The following is a 16,278-nucleotide window of genomic DNA, read 5'->3' on the forward strand; positions in this document are numbered from 1 at the left end:
TGAAATTGTGAAGTAAAATCAAGAGTGTGTTATTGAAAAGTGTGTTCTTTTCTCAAGGGATTGTTGTTTAAGATCACAGGTGTGATTGTAGGGAAGTGAGTGGGTTCTCATATCTAAGAGTGCTTAGGTAGAAATTGCACGGGTAGAGATTACGTGAGAAAGACTGTAACTTGCTGAAGTGTACGGAGAGTCTTTGAACTGATTCTATTTTAGTGGATTTCCTTCCTGGCTTGGTAGCCCCCTGTCGCATCCGCGAAAAACAACCGGCGGGCTAAAACAAAAACAAACAGAGCCGCCACTGTGCGTTATTTATCCCAAAAGAGGGAAAGGAAACGCTCAGAGTAAACCTGGAAAAAGCATGGTCTCGCGACCAAAGAGAAAGGGTACAGGAGTCGGTTACGCAAGGGGAAGGTATTAGCACCCCTCACGTCTGTCGTACTCGACGGGATCCACGCTCTAAAAGAAAGAAAAGGTTGCTAAACAAACACCACACACACACACCGAAAACAACACAGGTGGGGTTAAGAGGAAGAGGGCTCGCTAGGACATCGCGTCCTATGCCTACGTATCTCGTCTGGAACGAGAATTAGAGCTGCCGTAGTTCGGCTCACGTACGCCGAAACAAACACACACAAACTCAGGCAAACCTGGAACCCGAATGCCAATCGCTGGGCTTACATCGGCTTCCGAATCAAACAAACACAATCAGGATACGGACAGCCAATCGCTGGGCTTACATCCATATCCTGACACACAAAAGGATTAACAAGCAAACACACACAAAAAGGAAAAAAGTGCCCGGAGAGACCTCGCACAGTCTCCTGCCTACGTACCTCATCTGGTATGAGGATCAGGGCGACGTAGTTCCCCCCAACGGGGGAGAAAGACTAGCCAGAAACCAAGGGGAGACACACTACTAGGGAGCTGTACTCGAGCCTAGTGTTATCATGCATCATTGCCCTATGTTATGGTTTCTACCTACTTGCACCACAGCAAGCTAATCCTAACCAGGAAAAACAAGCATGCAAGCATAAACAAAGCAAAGCAAACATTTCAAATAGCACACACTATATCCAGTCAAGTGGGCTCAAACAAAGGGTTCGACTGCCAAGGCAAGTCATCTGTACAAGGGTAGTGTTCGCTCTTAACCCTGACATTGAGAGTCAGGGTGAAGCCAGATGAAAGGTGAGTGAAGATTAGACTTCACAGCTCTTATCCCTGTCCAGGGAGAGCTTCAGACAAAGGAGTGTGGGTTCAGAAAGAGGGAACCCTTCTACACTCAAGACACTGACACAACTGTACAATGTACAAGATCTTGGGTTTGTGTCCCAATGCATCAACACAGTGGTGTGAGCAGAGGGACGACTCAACAAGAATAGCAGGGGATGGATTGCACATCCCTTGGGTTCTGCCAATTGCCTTAATCAAGGTCTTTACCTGCTTGGGGACAAAGTTAAACAATCACAATCATTGCCTCTTAAGGAGGACTTCAGACAGTTGCCTGGCCAAGTAACAGGCCAGGTCTTCCAGACTACATGGAGAAAGGAAGTCTACCTCAATTGGTTTATACAACCAAGCAACAGCAAGCAAGTTCCTAAAGAACTGTTAGCAACTAATGTACCTGAAATCAATCAAATATCATCAGTATACCAGACAAATCAACATTAAACAGCAAAAGTCAATCAGTTAATCTGTACAGTCAAACACAAGTTAATGCACACAAGTGCAAGCCATGAGCTCAAACTCAAGCATCAAACCCTACAACACAAAGTCAAGGTTAGTTTACAACAATTCACAAGTCAACTTAATTAACTTGAAGCAACCTCCTTAAGGCATTTGCATTTCAACCTGAAAATCCAAACCAAACATGAGAAACAAGACCACTAGGCCAAGCCTAGGGTCCAAAGGAGATGAAAAAATCAAAACAGCAAGTGAAAATTATCCAAAACCACAATCAATCCATTTAGAAACAAAACCAATTGGTCCCATGCTCATATCAATCACCATTATCATTTCATGCATAAAAAGGCACCAAACATGCAATTTGCAACTTCAAATGACCAAACAGAATGACCTCAAGCAAATCCATACCAAAACAATTCAATAAATTCCACCAAAATTCAAGTATCAACATAACATATCCAATGAATAGAATATCAAATTTCAGCTTAATTGGACAAAAGGAAGTAGGTCAATGAAAATCAAGAAGTTCAGACAAGTTCAAACAAGCCAACACAAGGCATCAACACAAGCATCAACTTCCAAAAATCATAAAACAGTGACAATCCATGATAAATGAATGGGATCAAAACCATAATGACCTATAATGTGTCTACAATCCACATGTCAAATTTCACATCCATCCCATTAATCATGAGAATTTCACAAATCAAATGCCAACATGTGTCACAAAATGTCACAAAATGATCCAACAGAAGAGAAAATCCCAATCAATTAGGAAATGTCATCAAAAATTCCAGAAAAATTCTCATGTTATCTCAACATACATATGTTCATTCATGCAAAATTTTGGCTCAATCCAACGTTCCTAAGCACATAAAATAAAATCATAAAGTTCAACAAGCTTGGTGTGACACAAATTGTCACACCTCTATTCAAAAATTCATATCTCCTCAACCAAGTATCCTAAAACTACAAACTACACATCAAAATCACCACCAAAGTGTCCAGAATATGCACAAAAAATTTCATCCATTTCTTTGAAAGCATCATCATTTTATGAAAGATATGGCAAAACATGTACAAATGTGACACATTCAATCAATCTCTAGGTATTTTAATTTTTTACACGTGCACAAAAATCACAAAAATCATGATTAAATTCTAAACATTACAAGGAGAATCATGCAAAAAATCTAACTCAATTTGGACAAGAAATGAATCCTCTATGAATTTTTAAAGATCATGTGAAAAAAATGAAATAAAATGAGAAAAAGAAATAGAAATAAAACAAATTAATTGGAATAATGGCAAAACTGTAATATTAAACCACAAGAACAAAACGACACCGTTTCATTTTAATGCGTTGGCTCCTTCTCATTGGCTCTGAGGCGCGATAAACACAAATTCAAACCAGGCCATGGAAATAACGGATCAAACAAGCAATTCATCGTGTTCTTGAGCAAGAACACTCAGCAATTCCAGAAAATTGGCTATGAACGAATCTCAACCAAAATTGACAAACCATATATCACTAAAACCGTCTCAACATGTACATCATGAATATGTAATTAGTTTGCCCTAACTCTAACTGTACAGCACGGATCGAACGATTTAAGATATGCACATCAAACTTCAATTCGATATATCTCTCTCAATACTTAATCAAAATCAAAACCACGAGCATCATGCTGATCTATGTTGAGCAATCTACAAAACGCATATCAAGATTCAAGCAATGGAGATTTTCGAAACTCTACCTCTTGGAGATTGCAGATCACGATTTGTGCTTTTCCACGTGTAAAAACCAAAAACAGATGAAGCCTGAAGCTATGGAAGTTGATTAGAGTGATCAGCTTGGCTCGAAACAGCTCCAAGTGCAAGAATCATGAAGATGCCATTGTTGTGCAAGCTTTGGACAGTTGGAATTCTTGAAGATTTGGCCACGAATTTTGCAAAACAGTTACTCACAATTACATGTAGAGCATGGATCCACGAAGAATCAACCAAAATGATGAAGAATTCATGAAGAAATGTGAAAAAAAAATGATGAAGTTTTGAGAGAATTTGAGAGGTTTTGATGAAAAAGTTTGTTGCAATCTTGGAGAATGTGATTGTGATTAGCATTTCTGTTACAATTACCAACTTATACTCATGCCTAATCCATTTCCTTAATCCAAATTAGCAAAATTGGATGAATTAGTGTTAATGTGGTTTTAAGTGAAAGTCCAAAAATGACCTTTTCAAATTGGCAATGTAACAGTACCATGACAGTTCCAACAAGTCATATTTGCTATTTGGAGTGTGTTGGAAGTGGTTTCATGTGCATTGGCCTTGTATTTCTCAATTTCACTATCTCACACCAAAAATTCAAAAGAATCCACTTGAAAAATGACTTTTTGCCTTGACCATTTTTGATGAATTTTGATTATGCACCATGAAAGTACATGTGAAATGGGGTTTGCTCAAAGAAAGATCACCCAAATTGGACATTCCATGTGAAAGTTATGCCACTTTGATTTTAGGCATTTTTGGAAAATGATTTGACCATATCTTGCTAACCATACATGAGAATTTCATGTTCTTGGACTTTTTGGAAAGGTGAGAGCAAGATCTACAACTTTCATGTTGAACAAAATTTCATTTGAAGCCTTTTTGGACATGTAATTTTGTGGTGAAAAACTTTCCATTTTTGGAAACTTCCATTACAAGTCACTTTCCATTTTTGGCAACTTTTTGTCTGACTTTATTTTCTTCATTCTTGATGTTTGAAATGTCAAATGAAACTTGTTTCAACATGAATGAAGTGTATCCAACTCTCTCCCACCTCCAAATCCATAAAATCAAGCACAGTTGACCATAGTTGACTTTTTCAACTGATAGATGAATTTGGCAATGCACTGATCAAGTTGAGCCTCAAACTCCTGATGAAATGGCTCAATGATGATACCCTAGCTTCCATAAGCTCAATACAATCACATGATGATCCCCATATCCATTATAGACCCCATCTCCTTGCCATGCCCTGATTGGCCCAATGCAACTGATTAGGGTTGACCAGTGGTCAAAACCCTAATCTCAAGGTATCTGATCAATCTCTTGAACCTCTTGGATGATATCAAGACCATGATGATGATGATGTACCATTTCAACCAAGACCAATCCCCTTGAGAATCATGAAACCCTAATTTGAATCACCAACCCTCAGATAGTTAATGATCCAGTCCAATGAAACCCTGGCTTACATCATGACCTCTTCATCTCCTGATCAAGACTTAGGAGGATGACTTGCACAATGTAACCACATGATATGCAACATGCAATGCCTAATGACCTAAAAAATGATATGCCATATGTTAAACTAGTCCCAAGAGAGGAGGGCAAATTTTGAGGTGTTACAGCTGCCCCTATTCAATCCACTGTGAACCTGTCGATATGAATAGCCTCGGCTTTCAGATGACCAGGATGAAGAGTGATTGAATACCAAGAACAGACGAACAATTTGCACTCTGATGGGAAAATAATTAACAATGCCTGTCAGAATCGGCAAAGAACAATCTTGAAACAAAAATCCGTCTGGAACGGAAAACAGTCGGCCTGATCACCGAAACAACAACGTCGACCTGGATACCAAAATAAATGGTAACACAGGGATAACCATGGCCTGAACACCACACCCGTTGGGGATTATTATTATTATTTTATGCTTTTCTTGAACCCCGAAAAATTTTCTTTTTCGTTTTCTTGAACCCCGAAATTTTCTTTCGCTCAAATGATCCCAGATCACTGCATTTGAACCCCGACATCTTGTTTGCCAACATAATGAACCCCGATCTCCATTTGAACCCCAGTCGCCTGACGATAACTTGCGATCGCCATTGTGAACCCCGTTCTCCAAAAAACACCCCTTGTCTCCTTTTCTCCATTTGGACCCCGTTCTCTAGAAAATGCCTCAACACTTCCTTTCTCCATTTTCTTGTGATAATTCCGCTGGCAACGCCGGATATAACACCAAAACACCACTCCGATGGCGACATATCAGAGGGTACACCTTCAACCAGACACTTACTGATGACTGGGAGGAAACTCGACGTTTACTGGACATCGAACCAATGATGTTGACAGACACCAAAGAAAACTCGACCAGACACTTACTGATGACTGGGAGGAAACTCGACGTTTACTGGACATCGAACGATGATGTTTATAGGACATCGAACAATGATGTTTACTGGACATCGAACAATGATGTTTACAGGACATCGAACAAGGATGTTTACAGGACATTGAACAATGATGTTTACTGGCCATCGAACAAAGATGTTTACTGGACATCGAACAATGATGTTTACTGGACATCGAACAATGATGTTTACTGGACATCGAACAAGGATATTTACAGGACATCGAAGAATGATGTTTACAGGACATCGAACAATGATGTTTACTGGACACCAAACAACACTCGACCAGACGGGGATCGACACAACACTTACTGGTATCGCAGGGATGACATCGACATATGTCAAAACCAGGCAGACGCTTGCCGGGGACTAACTGGGAAATACTGTTGCTCCAAAATCACGACGCTGAACTCCTCGGAGTGACACCTTCACCATCTAGCGAAACTAAATCTCAAGCGGTAACCACGACTTGAATCGCGCTGATCGCGTAACATTTCCATCTCTGTCTGACGGAAAAATTTCCTCCAGTATCGTACTACTGGGGTGCAACAAATCTCAAGCAGTAACCACGACCCGAGTAACTGATGCTTGCAATGCTGTTGTTGATCTTCCAACCAGCGAAACCACTCCTCAAACGGTAACCACGGCTCGAGTAGCATCTTCACCCACTGGCAGAACCATATCTCAAACGGTAACCACGGCTTGAGACTAGCCTATACTTGCAATGATGCATGATTGATTTTTCCAGCGTAATGCTCCATAATTATGGAAATGCTACGCGATTTATTTATATTTTTTTTTATGCAATATGCTATGCTTATCTACATGATGAATGCATAAAAAGTATCCCCCTCCAGGGACTCTTCTGGGAAGCTCAAGGCACTCTGCTAAGGAACTCGCAAATACTCCGATTCCACCCTGCTGGGGAATGGCACTGCTGCTGCTGGGAAAAGGCAACCCTTGCTGGGGAAAACCTTCTTTGCACCCAATCCGCTCGGGAAACTGCTGGGGATAAGAACCACCAACGCACTCTGTGGGGATACAACAGTTTGTGACTTACTAGGGATATCAATCCCGACTCCGCTTGGAGGACCCTCACAAATACCTGGCGACTTCACTGGGGAAATGCTCACAGATAGCTCTATTGGGGAAACAGCAACCTCCAGGCCTGGGGAAGCATCGATCTGACACCTGCTGGGGATAACGAGCCCGACCCTGCTAGGGGAACCACAAACCTTGGATCTGCTGGGGATTTGGTCCTCATGACTCTGCTTGGGGATATACATCCCGACTCGTCTGGACCTTTTCTGCTCCATCATCTTGTATTCCCAACCGCTCCGCGCGACGGAGAACGAACTCCTGGGACTTATACAAACTTTTCAATTTTCCGACTTTGAAGAGTCTTCTTGATTAATTCCAAGGATCGTCGTACGTCCTGCCGTCTTTCCATCGCTCTTCTGTTCATTCGTCCTTGATCGGACTCCATGGGGATTTGTTTTGTCAACACTTCAGCATCACAACCTGCAAGTGAGTGAAAATACCTAACAATTCCTGCAAAACAGATCGTTAGATAAAACCGTGCCCCAGGCGTGTCAAGACTTCAACACTTGGGTCACTCAACCTTCCGAATAAGATTTCAAGCTTTCAATCTTATAAACATGCATTGGAAGGGACCTGTATGTCTTAAAATGCAAGATCCTTTATCAAAATAATCGGATGTTTTTGCAATCAGAGCGGTAATGAAAAACAAAAACAAAATTATTTGACTGAATGTGCATTTTATTGAATGAAAAAGTGTGTGGCTCAAATTGAGCAATACAAAGGAAGCAATTCCTGAAAAGAGGTAATTGCGCACAAAAGGAAAAATCTATCCTAATGGCAATGTGAAACCCGTGATCTCATCGAGTTCCAACTCGGTTACACCCCATATGTCCTCAGACTCTCCTTGCTTTCTGCCTTCTGAACAAGACGCTTCTGATTGATCCCTACCGGGTATTATCCATGTGCTTTAACCAAAGCGCAAACGATCATGCTAGACGCAGTTGTTCGTTTCAATCCCTCTTTTGCCTGGACCGCCCTTTCGGGTTTTCAGTCCATCGGGATACCCTTTTTTGCCCAAGTCGCCTTTTCAGGTTTTCGACTTGCCGGGTGTACAATTTTTCTTTTTTCATTTTATCCCTAATTCTTGCTCGAACCTTTTCTTTCTGTTTTTTGGTTCGCCGGGATGCCCATTTTTGCCTGGACTATTTTATTCTTTTCATCCAGCGGGTCTCTTTATACGAAGTATTTTTTAACTGCGTCCGCATTCACAGGGGACGGAAAATCCTCACCATCCATGGTTGTCAACAACAAGGCTCCGCCAGAGAAAACCTTCTTGACCACGAATGGACCTTCATAATTTGGTGTCCATTTGCCCCTTCGATCGTTTTGAGGAGGAAGGATCCTTTTCAGCACCATATCACCCACGTGATATACCCGAGGTCGTACCTTTCTGTCAAAAGCACGCTTCATTCTCTGCTGGTATAACTGCCCATGACAGATGGCTGCTAGCCTCTTCTCTTCAATCAAGCTCAACTCTTCATATCGGGTCCTTACCCATTCCGCCTCTTGCAATTGCACGTCCATCAGGACTCTCAAAGAGGGAATTTGGACCTCAACCGGTAGCACCGCTTCCATTCCATATACCATCGAGAAAGGCGTTGCCCTAGTAGATGTGCGCATCGACGTTCGATACCCATGCAATGCAAACGACAACATCTCATGCCAGTCTCTGTAGGTTACCACCATTTTCTGCACAATCACACCGTCGGTGCATTGAAACGTTATCCGGGCAACGAAAGCTTATCCACCTTAACCTCCCCATCAGACATCAGAATCCGTTCGGATTCAGGGTCAGGCCCCTCCTCCGGGATCGGTTCCTCATAATCTTTCGATTAGAGCACCTCGAGATGTCCTCATCAGGGAACTCAAACTTCATCGGTTGATAATCCTCACCGGGTTGCGGGGCGATGTAATCAGACAATACACTCCCCTTGATTGCTTTCTGAGAGGTATATCGAATATCGTATTCAATCAAAATCATTGGCCCTTTCGCAACCCGTCCGGTCATTGCTGGCTCTTTCAGAAATCTACCTGATCAGATCCATCTTGAAATCCACAAAGTGGTATGAACCAGCATATACTGTCTCAGTCGGGGAGCAGCCTATGCCAAAGTACATCAAGTTTTCTCGAACAGTGAATGTATTGTTTCACAGTCGGTAAACTTTTTGCTGAGGTAAATTGCATGCTCTTTTCGACCAGACTCGTCATGCTGACCCAATACACCTCGTAGACCCCTCGAAGGCCGTCAAGTACCAGATTAACAATTGCTCCTTCCACAGGAGACATCGGAATCAGAGGTTCCTGCAACTTTTCTTTTATCTTTTCGATGGCCCTTGGCAATCATTATTTCGCCTGACCGTTTGATCTTTTCTTTTCAACATCTTGAATGTGGGTTCATACGTAGCTGTTAAATGAGATGTGAACCATGACATGTAGTTCAATCTATCTAATAGACCACGAACCTCTCTTTCTGTTCTCGGTTCAGGCACTTTTTTTTTTAAGCAGGATCAACCTTGATTCCTCTTTTCCAATGAACCCCAGCAGCTTACCGGCCCGCACTCTGATAGTGCACTTACTTGAATTCAACCTCAGTCTGAATTATCTCAACCGGTCAAACGACTTGGCCAGATCTGCCAGATGCCCCTCTTCTGGTTTGGGACTTTGCTATCATGTCCTCAATCATAGCATTAGATTCCACGATGAATCATATCATGAAACAAAGTCACTCTGATACGCGGCACTGGCATTCTGCTTCTCTAAAGGACAATCTTCTTTCCATGGTAGCTTGTGCACAACGTCATCGGTATCCGACCCTGGCATATCCTGACACGACCAGGCGAAGGTGTCGACATACTCTTTCAACAGGGCTACCATTCTGCTCTCGACTTGCCTCTGAAGCGGCTCTCATTTTCTTCCTTTCTGACCTCGGCGGTGCCTGGAATAACAATCTCAATTCGCTCTTCATGCAGCTGAATCACCTTCTCCTCTTGTTTTAACAACCTAGTTAATTCCAGCAGATCACAATCATCTTCGCCTTCTTCTTCGGCATGATAGATCGGATTGTCGAAGTCATATGAGGTGTAACCAAATTGTTATCAATGAGATCCGAAGAATTACTTTTTGAAGTCGGAACGAGACAAAACACAAGGAAAGAAAATGAAAACAAACATTGCCATTTTTATTCGTTTTTAAACTGCAAAAATAAATGAAAAACAGGGAACACCGTTTTTGACTGAAAAAACATCCTTTTATTGATGATGCAAATTTGCAAATTTAAACATGAGGTGGCCCTTACAATGAACCATTACGTGTCGGGCAACACGCAAGGCTTTCATGCAGATAAAATCTGAAAACAGAAATATTACTCTTCCAGTAGAATGACAGTGATGATCTTTTTTAGGCCTTCCAGTTCTGGACTTCCATCCCTGGTATGCACGGCTTTATCCAACCCTCAAATTCACAGTCACTGTCAGTCTTTTCACCTACTGCGACGGCGTGGTCCGAATCTTCAGCAATTGCACTCACCATCGCCTGACCATGCGTCGGCATGGGATTGGCATTAACATTCGGAGATGGTGCAAAATTGATGGCCTTGGAGTCTACCAGATCTTGGACAACATGCTTAAAAGCTCTACAGCCCTCAATGTTATGCCCTGGTGTACCAGAATGGAATTCACACTGGGCGTTCTCATCATAATTGGGAGGCCTTTGATCTGATCTCATCGGAACCATCATCCTCGTCTGAACCAACCCAAGATCCATCAGCTTCTTGAACAGAACAGCATACGTCACGGGTGGCCTGTCAAAATGGCGATCAATCCCCTTTCCTCTCACCTGGTACCCATCTCTCGGTGCTCTCTGTTGAGGCGACTGTTGTTGTTGTCGTGCAGACTGATTACCAGTAGGGGTGGTTACCGCAGCAGTGTGCTGGTAGTAACGATCCCTACCGTGTCCTCTCTGGGCATACACAGCACTTGATTCACCCTCATTCTTCCTTTGGCCATTTCCGAAGGGTTTCTTCAATGCTGATGACGAAGCATTACCTTGTATTTTCCCCATTCTTAGCCAACTTTCAATTCTCTCCCCAGCCACCACAATGTATGCGAAGTTTGTCACTGGACAACCCACCATCCTTTCAGCAAAAAACCCCTGCAGGGTACCCATGAACAGATCAGACATCTCCCGATCCACCAGCGAAGGTTGAACTCTGGCAGCCAATTCCCTCCACCTTTGAGCGTATTCTTTAAACCTTTCGTTATTCTTCTGAGACATACCCTGCAGCTGGGTACGACTCAGAGCCATATTAGCGTTGAACTGATACTGTTTAAAGAATGCGTCCCCAAGATCTTGCCAGCTCTTGATATCAGACGACTTCAACTTGGTGTACCACTCCAAGGATCCTCCAGACAGACTGTCTTGGAAAAAGTACATCCAGAGCTTCTGATCTGTTGTATATGCAGAGATTTTCCGGACAAAGGCCTGGAGATGAGTTTCCGGGCAAGAACTCCCATTATATTTGTCAAAAGCGGGCGCCTTGAACTTTTGTGGGATCACAACCCCCTCAACTAGCCCCATATTTGACATGTTGACAACCCCAGGAGTGGCATAGCTTTCAAGAGCTATGATCTTTTTAGCCAGCAATTGGATCTCCTTGTTCTATGGTTGGGCACCGTACTGACCAAACGGTTCGTTGTGCATGGAAAACTGATCCGCTTCTCTGTCTTCCTCTCTGTCGTCATCGACCCCGAAGAATGGAGGGAATAGACTGTCTTTCATATTCTGACCAGGTTGACCACCAGCAGCACCAAATCCACCAGCATTGTTCACTATACCCACGGTCGTTCTCTTTCCACCGCCTCTGGAACCACCCAGCCCCTGGTTGGAGACACCATCCAGGTTCACACCACTATTAGCAGCAGAAGCCCGCTCGAGCTTCTCAACTTTGTCAGCTAGAGCTTTCTGACCAACTGCAAAACCTTGCATGATGTTGATCAGCTCATTCATCTTATCTTTCAGCTCGAGAATATCTGTGTTCGGGAGATCCATCAGTCTGGGAGTGTTGCGTCTGGTGAAATATCTGTGAGGGCGTGTTGAGTGCAAAGGTACAACTCTACGAGCACGAGCAATGATTCCTGCAGCAATCAAGCACGTTAGAACTGGTCCCTGCAAAACAGCAAACAGGTTAATATGCATGAATGCAACGTCTATCCATACGAGGAAACTTCTATCTTTCGATCCTGGTTTCATCGAGACAGATAAAATTTCGACAATAACATTCTGACATCAGGATGTCTCTCAACCAGAATCTCAACCGAGAATGTATCCTGAGCATGGATAGACATGAGTTAGATGTCGATGAATGCAAAATGTGGATGATGCTGATGCGTGAATACAATGCACTGTGCCATCCTCCAAGTCCTCTGATCATTTGTTGCCCCTGAATCACAGCCCTGATCTCTGAACCGATCATAACCATCTGAAGGAATATGTAACCACAAATCCACATCCAGGGTTCCGAAATAAACGGAAGACAGATACATCATCATCATCATCAGACAAACTCTGAGCAGATCACCACAACATCTGAATCGGCCCGGGGAATCCTGAAATAAACGGATCCCCACTGATACATAACTCGGACAACATTCCGGCGTCTCAGAAACAAGTGGCCATAAATCCGACTTATAAATAGGACACTGATCAACGGAACCAATAGTCACCATCAAAGTCACCATCTGAACATACATCTGTAAGAAACACCCGCCCCTCACAGGTAAATTCTAATCAGGTCATCCTAAGGCGGATAATAGTCTCGACAATCGGGCGGAGATACTCAATGGGTTTGCCCTTTCGGGTGTGCCATTGTAGCTCCCCTGAGATCATCTAAACCAAAGATCCGGGAAAAGATCGGTCACCAGAGTCAATAGTTCAGATGAAGTGACTCAACCAGAGTGGAGTACCCCACAAAGGAAAGCACTATCAAATGAACCTCGTCCGGCTTGTGGTATGTCACGTTGCAACAATATGCTAATAAAGCAAATGAGGAACGTGAGACCACACTAATCCTAGGTGTATACTCGGGCCTGGGTTTTAGCCCCACTCAGAACACCCACCCCAAAACAGAGGAACCACCTGCACAGAGGACGACAACATGATAGTATGATGCATGCAAATATTTATGCAAATATATACACAGTCAGGATAATAAATGCAATAAATAAAGCACAACAAGCAACCTAAACTACCCTAAAACGCTAGGAGAGACTCGCTTAGGGAAGATGGACCAGCACAGGTCAACATCTGTTGTAGTCCCCAGCAGAGTCGCCAGCTGTCGCATCCGCGAAAAACAACCAGCGGGCTAAAACAAAAACAAACAGAGCCGCCACTGTGCGTTATTTATCCCAAAAGAGGGAAAGGAAACGCTCAGAGTAAACCTGGAAAAAGCATGGTCTCGCGACCAAAGAGAAAGGGTACGGGAGTCGGTTACGCAAGGGGAAGGTATTAGCACCCCTCACGTCCGTCGTACTCGACGGGATCCACGCTCTAAAAGAAAGAAAAGGTTGCTAAACAAACACCACACACACACACCGAAAACAACACAGGTGGGGTTAAGAGGAAGAGGGCTCGCTAGGACATCGCGTCCTATGCCTACGTATCTCGTCTGGAACGAGAATTAGAGCTGCCGTAGTTCGGCTCACGTACGCCGAAACAAACACACACAAACTCAGGCAAACCTGGAACCCGAATGCCAATCGCTGGGCTTACATCGGCTTCCGAACCAAACAAACACAATCAGGATACGGACAGCCAATCGCTGGGCTTACATCCATATCCTGACACACAAAAGGATTAACAAGCAAACACACACAAAAAGGAAAAAAGTGCCCGGAGAGACCTCGCACAGTCTCCTGCCTACGTACCTCATCTGGTATGAGGATCAGGGCGACGTAGTTCCCCCCAACGGGGGAGAAAGACTAGCCAGAAACCAAGGGGAGACACACTACTAGGGAGCTGTACTCGAGCCTAGTGTTATCATGCATCATTGCCCTATGTTATGGTTTCTACCTACTTGCACCACAGCAAGCTAATCCTAACCAGGAAAAACAAGCATGCAAGCATAAACAAAGCAAAGCAAACATTTCAAATAGCACACACTATATCCAGTCAAGTGGGCTCAAACAAAGGGTTCGACTGCCAAGGCAAGTCATCTGTACAAGGGTAGTGTTCGCTCTTAACCCTGACATTGAGAGTCAGGGTGAAGCCAGATGAAAGGTGAGTGAAGATTAGACTTCACAGCTCTTATCCCTGTCCAGGGAGAGCTTCAGACAAAGGAGTGTGGGTTCAGAAAGAGGGAACCCTTCTACACTCAAGACACTGACACAACTGTACAATGTACAAGATCTTGGGTTTGTGTCCCAATGCATCAACACAGTGGTGTGAGCAGAGGGACGACTCAACAAGAATAGCAGGGGATGGATTGCACATCCCTTGGGTTCTGCCAATTGCCTTAATCAAGGTCTTTACCTGCTTGGGGACAAAGTTAAACAATCACAATCATTGCCTCTTAAGGAGGACTTCAGACAGTTGCCTGGCCAAGTAACAGGCCAGGTCTTCCAGACTACATGGAGAAAGGAAGTCTACCTCAATTGGTTTATACAACCAAGCAACAGCAAGCAAGTTCCTAAAGAACTGTTAGCAACTAATGTACCTGAAATCAATCAAATATCATCAGTATACCAGACAAATCAACATTAAACAGCAAAAGTCAATCAGTTAATCTGTACAGTCAAACACAAGTTAATGCACACAAGTGCAAGCCATGAGCTCAAACTCAAGCATCAAACCCTACAACACAAAGTCAAGGTTAGTTTACAACAATTCACAAGTCAACTTAATTAACTTGAAGCAACCTCCTTAAGGCATTTGCATTTCAACCTGAAAATCCAAACCAAACATGAGAAACAAGACCACTAGGCCAAGCCTAGGGTCCAAAGGAGATGAAAAAATCAAAACAGCAAGTGAAAATTATCCAAAACCACAATCAATCCATTTAGAAACAAAACCAATTGGTCCCATGCTCATATCAATCACCATTATCATTTCATGCATAAAAAGGCACCAAACATGCAATTTGCAACTTCAAATGACCAAACAGAATGACCTCAAGCAAATCCATACCAAAACAATTCAATAAATTCCACCAAAATTCAAGTATCAACATAACATATCCAATGAATAGAATATCAAATTTCAGCTTAATTGGACAAAAGGAAGTAGGTCAATGAAAATCAAGAAGTTCAGACAAGTTCAAACAAGCCAACACAAGGCATCAACACAAGCATCAACTTCCAAAAATCATAAAACAGTGACAATACATGATAAATGAATGGGATCAAAACCACAATGACCTATAATGTGTCTACAATCCACATGTCAAATTTCACATCCATCCCATTAATCATGAGAATTTCACAAATCAAATGCCAACATGTGTCACAAAATGTCACAAAATGATCCAACAGAAGAGAAAATCCCAATCAATTAGGAAATGTCATCAAAAATTCCAGAAAAATTCTCATGTTATCTCAACATACATATGTTCATTCATGCAAAATTTTGGCTCAATCCAACGTTCCTAAGCACATAAAATAAAATCATAAAGTTCAACAAGCTTGGTGTGACACAAATTGTCACACCTCTATTCAAAAATTCATATCTCCTCAACCAGGTATCCTAAAACTACAAACTACACATCAAAATCACCACCAAAGTGTCCAGAATATGCACAAAAAATTCATCCATTTCTTTGAAAGCATCGTCATTTTATGAAAGATATGGCAAAACATGTACAAATGTGACACATTCAATCAATCTCTAGGTATTTTAATTTTTTACACGTGCACAAAAATCACAAAAATCATGATTAAATTCTAAACATTACAAGGAGAATCATGCAAAAAATCTAACTCAATTTGGACAAGAAATGAATCCTCTATGAATTTTTAAAGATCATGTGAAAAAAATGAAATAAAATGAGAAAAAGAAATAGAAATAAAACAAATTAATTGGAATAATGGCAAAACTGTAATATTAAACCACAAGAACAAAACGACACCGTTTCATTTTAATGCGTTGGCTCCTTCTCATTGGCTCTGAGGCGCGATAAACACAAATTCAAACCAGGCCATGGAAATAACGGATCAAACAAGCAATTCATCGTGTTCTTGAGCAAGAACACTCAGCAATTCCAGAAAATTGGCTATGAACGAATCTCAACCAAAATTGACAAACCATATATCACTAAAACCGTCTC

Source organism: Lathyrus oleraceus, chromosome 6 (assembly GCF_024323335.1).
Source record: "Lathyrus oleraceus cultivar Zhongwan6 chromosome 6, CAAS_Psat_ZW6_1.0, whole genome shotgun sequence".
NCBI classification, from domain to species: Eukaryota; Viridiplantae; Streptophyta; class Magnoliopsida; order Fabales; family Fabaceae; genus Lathyrus; species Lathyrus oleraceus.